Source organism: Arachis stenosperma, chromosome 6 (genome assembly GCF_014773155.1).
Source record: "Arachis stenosperma cultivar V10309 chromosome 6, arast.V10309.gnm1.PFL2, whole genome shotgun sequence".
Classification (NCBI taxonomy): domain Eukaryota; kingdom Viridiplantae; phylum Streptophyta; class Magnoliopsida; order Fabales; family Fabaceae; genus Arachis; species Arachis stenosperma.
This window is the reverse complement of record NC_080382.1, coordinates 87,034,508-87,041,475: the sequence shown is the minus strand read 5'-3', so window position 1 is coordinate 87,041,475 and position 6,968 is coordinate 87,034,508. Positions and strand designations below refer to the sequence as shown.

Below are 6,968 nucleotides of genomic sequence, written 5' to 3'. Positions count from 1 at the left end.
CTTTTTGTTTATCATCCCGGCCTCTTTTTGAATTCCTTCCCCTCCTTGTACCTGCTCACTCTTCTGTTCTACTGTGTTGTTGGTTGCTTGCCTTGGAAGATAGTCACTTGTCTTGCTTGTTTCTTCCTTACTTGGAAGATTGATTCAAAAATTTGATGTTTATTACTTTCTTGTTAAGAATGGTTCAATCTTTAAATTCTAGAATCATATCTTTTAGTTTCTTGTTAGTCAAGTAATCAATTTTAATTTTAAAAATCAAATCTTTTTCAAAATATCTTTTCTAACCATATCTTTTTCAAATCATATCTTTTTCAAAATCAATTTAAAAAATCTTTTCTAACTTCTTATCTTTTCAAAATTGATTTTCAAATCTTTTTCAACTAACTAATTGACTTTTTATTTGTTTCTTATCATTTTCAAAACCACCTAACTACTTTTCTCTCTCTAATTTTCGAAAATCATCTCCCTCTTTTTCTCCCTCTTTTAATTAATAAATTGTTTCAAATTTTAATTTTAATTTTATTTCTTCTCTTAATTTCGAAAAACACTAACCCCTTTTTCAAAATTAATTTTCGAAAACTCTTCTCTCTCATCTCTTTCTATTTATTTATTTATCTACTAACACCTCTCTTCTACTCAAGAATTCGAACTTAATCTTCCCCCTTGTGTTTGGATTCTTACCTTTTTCTTCTCTTATTCTTTTCTTCTTTTACTAACATAAAGGAATCTATCTACTATGGTAAAGAGAATCCCTATTATTATTTTTTGTTCCCTTCTTTCTCATATGAGCAGGAGCAAGGACAAGAATATTCTTGTTGAAGCAGATCTTGAACCTTAAAGGACTCTGAAGAGGAAACTTAGAGAAGCTAAATTACAACAATCCAGAGACAACCTTACAGAAATTTTCGAAAAAGAAGAGGAGATGGCAGCCGAAAATAATAATGCAAGGATGATGCTTGGTGATTATACTACACCTACTTCCAAATTTGATGGAAGAAGCATCTCAATCCCTGCCATTGGAGCAAATAATTTTGAGCTGAAACCTCAACTAGTTGTTCGACTGCAACAGAACTGCAAGTTCCATGGACTTCCATAAGAAGATCCCTACCAGTTTTTAACTTAGTTCTTGCAGATTTGTAAGACTGTTAAGACTAATGGAGTAGATCCTGAAGTCTACAGGCTCATGCTTTTCCCATTTGCTGTAAGAGACAGAGCTAGAACATGGTTGGACTCACAACCTAAAGATAGCCTGGACTCTTGGGATAAGCTGGTCACGACCTTCTTGGCTAAGTTCTTTCTTCCTCAAAAGCTGAGCAAGCTTAGAGTGGATGTTCAGACCTTTAAACAAAAAGATGGTGAATCCCTCTATGAAGCTTGGGAAAGATACAAGCAGATGACTAAAAGGTGTCCTTCTGACATGCTTTCAGAATGGACCATTTTGGATATATTCTATTATGGTCTATCTAAGTTCTCTAAGATGTCACTGGACCATTCTGCAGGTGGATCCATTCACCTAAAGAAAACAGCTGCAGAAGCTCAAGAACTCATTGACATGGTTGCAAATAACCAATTCATGTACACTTCTGAGAGGAATTCTGTGAGTAATGGGACGCCTCAGAGGAAGGAAGTTCTTGAAATTGATGTTCTGAATGCCATATTGGCTTAAAACAAAATGTTGACTCAGCAAGTCAACATGATTTCTCAAAGTCTGAATGGATGGCAAAATGCATCCAACAGTACTAAAGGGGCATCTTCTGAAGAAGAAGCTTATGATCCTGAAAATCCTGCAATGGCAGAGGTAAATTACATGGGTGAACCTTATGGGAACACCTATAATTCTTTATGGAGAAATCATCCAAATTTCTCATAGAAGGATCAACAAAAGTCTCAACAAGGCTTTAACAATGGTGGAAGAAACAGGCTCAGCAATAGCAAGCCTTTTCCATCACCTTCTCAGCAACAGACAGAGAATTTTGAGCAGAGCACTTCTAGCTTAGCAAACATAGTCTCTGATATATCTAAGGCCACTTTAAGTTTCATGAGTGAAACAAGGTCCTCCATCAGAAATTTGGAGGCACAAGTGGGCCAGTTGAGTAAGAAAGTTATTGAAACTCCTCCTAGTACTCTCCCAAGCAATACTGAAGAGAATCCAAAAAGAGAGTGCAAGGCCATTGATATAATCAAAATGGCTGAACCTAGAGAGGAAGGGGAGGACGTGAATCCCAATGAGGAAAACCTCATGGGACGTCTCCCAGATAAGAAGGAGTTCTCTATTGAGGATCCAAAGGAATCTGAGGCTCATATAGAGACCATAGAGATTCCATTAAACCTCCTTCTACCATTCATGAGCTCTGAAAACTATTCTTCCTCTAAAAAGGATGAAGATATAACTAGAAAGCAAGTTGCTCAGTATCTAGGAGACATCATGAAGCTGAATGCTAAGTTGTTTGTTAATGTGACTTGGGAAGATCAATCTCCCTTGCTCATTAGTGAACTAGATGCATGGGTTCAGCAAACCTTACCTCAAAAGAAACAAGATCTTGGTAAATTCTTAATACCCTGTACCATGGGCACCATGACCTTTGAGAAGGCTCTGTGTGACCTGGGGTCAGGCATAAATCTTATGCCACTATCTGTAATGGAGAACTGGGAATCTTTGAGGTACAGGCTGCCACATTCTCAATACAGATGGCAGACAAGTCAGTAAGACAAGCTTATGGATTGTTAGAGGACGTATTAGTGAAGGTTGAAGGCCTTTACATCTCTGCTGATTTCATAATCGTAGACACTAGGAAGGAGGAGGATGAATGCATCATCCTTGGAAGACCCTTCCTAGCCACAACAGGAGCTGTGATTGATGTTGATAGAGGAGAGCTAGTCCTTCAATTGAATGGGGACTACCTTGTGTTTAAAGCTCAAGGATACTCCTCTGCAACCATGGAGAGGAAGCATGAAAAGCTTCTCTTAATACAGAGTCAAACAAAGCCCCCACATTCAAACTCTAAGTTTGGTGTTGGGAGTCCACAACATTGACCTGATCACCTGTGAGGCTCCATGAGAGCCCACTGTCAAGCTATTGACATTAAAGAAGTGCTTATTGGGAGGCACCCCAATTTTTATTTATTTATATTTTTATTGTTCTTTTATGTTTTCTTAGGTTCATGATCATGTGGTGTGATGATAAGTCATCATATACCCATTTTTCAAGCTAATTTTACTTGTTTTGTTAGACTTTATGCACTTTCTTGCATCCTAAGTAAGTGATTTGGAAGGGAAATGCATAACTTCTTTAAATCAAACAACCACCATGAAATTAATGATAACTCATGAGGTTTAAGCTAAATTTAATAGATTTTTAATTGATTTATAAGCCTTGTGAATTTAGTGATACTTGGAGTGGTTATTTTGGTTTATTGTAGGTGAAGAAAAGAAAAAAAAGGAAAAGCGTGGCCTAAGGAAGCGTGGCCCAAGGAGAAGAAAACGTGGCCAAAGGAAGGAAAAGTATGCCGCATGAATGGAGGAAGCAAGCATTGCCCTCCAAAAGGGCACACTGCCCTCTAGGAGGGCAACATAAGGGAGCAAGCCAAGAAGAGGCAACTCTGCCTTGCCCACGACAAGGGCAGAGCACAAAATTGTGCCTTGGATCAAAGGAAGGAAAAACCTTGCCCTGCCCTCCACAAGTGCAGTATCGGGCTCTCCAAAAGGAAAAATTCAAGGAAAAAGGTCACCCATGCATGCCACAAGAGTCGAACACGGAACAATGAAGAAGCAAGGAACTAGGCTTGATTATGGTGCCAAGAAAGCCAAGGAAAATGAGTAGCGTGTGTTTCAGCCATGTCTCGAACGCGGGACTTCAGTTTGGAAACACTGCCCTGCCCTCCGCGAGGGTAGGGCAGCATTTTGTTGTGGCACGACCAGCGCACCAATCTGGCGCACCAAAGCATCATTCGGCAGCACCAGCAGCGCACCAAGGCACCAATCTGGCGCACCAAACTTTTCTGCCCTACCCTCCGCGAGGGCAGGGCAGCATCCTGCAGCGCACACCAACGCACCACGCCCGCACCATAGCCACATGCACCAAATCCTGCCCTGCCCTCCGCAAGGGCAGGGCAGCCTCCTGGAAGCAATCCTTCATGGGCTAAAATTGGATTAAAAATCCAACAAAATTCATTTCTTCACCAAATCAAAAGCCCATCCAAATCCCAAGATCCAAGAATAGAAAGTGTATAAATAGGAGTTAGTTTGATATAATTAGGACTTTTACTTTTCACCTTTTACTTGACTTTTAAATTTTGCAATTGAATTTTGAAACTTCTCTTGGTGACTTCACTGAGATTTCAGAGAATTGGGAAGGGGAATTGATCTCTCTTCTTCCTCATTCTTGCTTATGCACTTTTACTTTTCTTGTTTTGAGTTTTGGGTGTGAAGAATTGAGGAAATTCTGTCTCAATCTCCATTCAAAATCTCTTTGATTTCATTTCTGCATAATTGAATTCAAACACATTTCCTTTACTGCTTCTTCTTCAATTTCTTGTTAATTGCTTTGTGAACTTGGATCTGGGAAGGCAATTGAGATATAGGCTTAGCTACCTAGTCTCTGGAGTCCTGAGGTCCCAATTTACTTTTGGTTCTTCTGTGAACCTTTGCTGCACTTAATTTCCTCACTGTTTGAGTTCTAATTGTTTCTAATTCAATTTCTGCTCTATTAATTATTGCAATTCAATTTCTCTTGCTTAAATTCTGAAATCCCTGTCCTCAAATCACTTTTATATTCAAGCAATTTATATTCCTTGCAATTTAAGTTACTGCAATTTACATTTCTTGCACTTTAAGTTTCAGTCATTTACTTTCTTGTTCTTTAAGATTCAGCACGTTTACTTTCCTGCCCTTTGATTTACTGCAATTCTCCCTTCCCCCTTTACATTTTCTGTCATTTACTTTCTGCTAAATACAAACCACTCAACCAATATTTGATTCGCTTGACTAAATCAACCACTAAACTAAAATTGCTCAATCCTTCAATCCCTGTGGGATCGACCTCACTCACGTGAGTTATTATTACTTGATGCGACCCGGTACACTTGCCAGTGAGTTTTGTGTCGGATCGTTTTCCGCACATCAAGTTTTTGGTGCCGTTGCCGGGGATTGAAATAGATTGACAATGATTAAGTGAAGTGGAGGTCTAGATCAAGCACTTTTTCTTTTCTGTTTCTCTAACACACTAACTGTTTGTATTTTTGCTTAAACTAACAAAAAAAACCCTCACTCTAGCAATAGAAGTGATGTTTCACTGGTTTTCTGGATCTGTGTGTTTATTGTTGTGTGTTTGTATGTCAGGTATAGGAAGATCTTCCCCTATTCTCTCTGAAATTGACCAAAGGACTCTTCGAAGAATAAGAAGAGCTGAAAGAGGGAAGAACGTTATTGGAGAGGAAGAATCTGAGGAGGAATTCCAAGAAATGGAAGGAGATCCATCAAATCCCAATCAACCAGAAGGAGGAGCCAATAATAACCAACAACAAAGAAGAGTACTGGCTTCCTACACATTTGCAAATGCTAGACATTGTGGGAGTAGCATTCTTCCCCCCAATGTCAATGCAAACAACTTTGAACTAAAGCCATAGCTCATCACTTTGGTTTAAAACAACTGTTCTTTTGGAGGAGGACCATTGGAGGATCCAAATCAACACTTATCCACCTTCTTGAGGATTTGTGACACTGTTAAAACCAATGGTGTGCCTCCTGACAGTTACAAGTTATTGCTCTTTCCATTCTCTCTCAGAGAAAAAGCCACTCAATGGCTAGAAACGTTCCCAAAGGAAAGCATCAACACTTGGGATGACTTGGTGAGCAAGTTCCTCGCCAAATTTTATCCCCCTCAAAGAATCATAAGATTGAAGACTGAGGTGCAGACATTCACTCAAATGGAGGCTGAGAATTTATATGAAGCATGGGAAAGATATAAAGCTCTATTGAGAAAATGTCCACCAGAGATGTTTACTGAATGGGATAAGTTGCAGAACTTCTATGAAGGACTTACTCTGAAGGCTCAAGAAGCACTTGATCACTCAGCTGGAGGCTCATTACAACTCATGAAAACCACAGAGGAAGCTCAAAACCTCATTGATATGGTGGCCAACAACCAATATTTCTTTGCTCATCAAAGACAACGCCAACCATCACAAAGAAGAGGAGTAATGGAGTTGGAAGGAGTTGATTCAATTCTAGCTCAGAACAGGATGATGCAGCAGCAGATTCAACAACAGTTTGAGCAAATGGCCAAAAGAATTGATGGCCTGCAAGTAGCAGCAGTGAGCACCACAAGCCAACCATCAACCACATGGGTGCAAAGTGAAGAAACTCAAGAGGAGCAACAACAAGAGCAAGTCCAATACATGCACAACCAAAATCCTGGAACAAATGAAGTCTATGGTGATACTTACAATCCATCTTGGAAGAACCATCCCAACCTCAGATGGGGAGACAACCACAATCAAAACCAACAACCATGGCAAAGAAACTCAAGTCAGAACAATTGGAAAAGCACAAACCACAACCCCCAGCCAAACACTAACCAAAACACATACAGAAAACCACAAAATAACTACCCCAATTCTAACCATCACCTACCCAATAACCACCCAACTAACCAGAGCACTTACCATCATCCATCAACACCCCAAAACCAACCCATCTCACAAGAATCTCAGAGGATCACTAATCTAGAGCTGCTCATGGAAAAAATGATGAAGAACCAAGAATTGACAACAAAGAATCAAGAAGCTGCCATGAAGAACCTAGAGAGGCAGATTGGACAAATCTCCAAACAGATTTCTGTTGAAAAACCGTCAAGCTCACTACCAAGTGACACCATTCCTAACCCAAAGGAAGAATGCAAGGTCGTGCAACTAAGGAGTGGAAAGATATTAGTGGATGGTAACCAAGGAGCAACCAAGAAACTTATGGAG

At 39.6% G+C, this 6,968-nt stretch overlaps 1 non-coding gene across 1 annotated transcript; it reads right to left on the bottom strand.

Moving 5' to 3' along the window:
* Positions 1-1,315: 1,315 nt before the first annotated feature.
* LOC130937597 (small nucleolar RNA R71) lies at positions 1,316-1,423 on the bottom strand. Its single transcript, XR_009068809.1, has one exon. It is a non-coding gene; the product is annotated as a small nucleolar RNA R71 (small nucleolar RNA).
* Between the last annotated feature and the right edge of the window lie 5,545 nt (positions 1,424-6,968).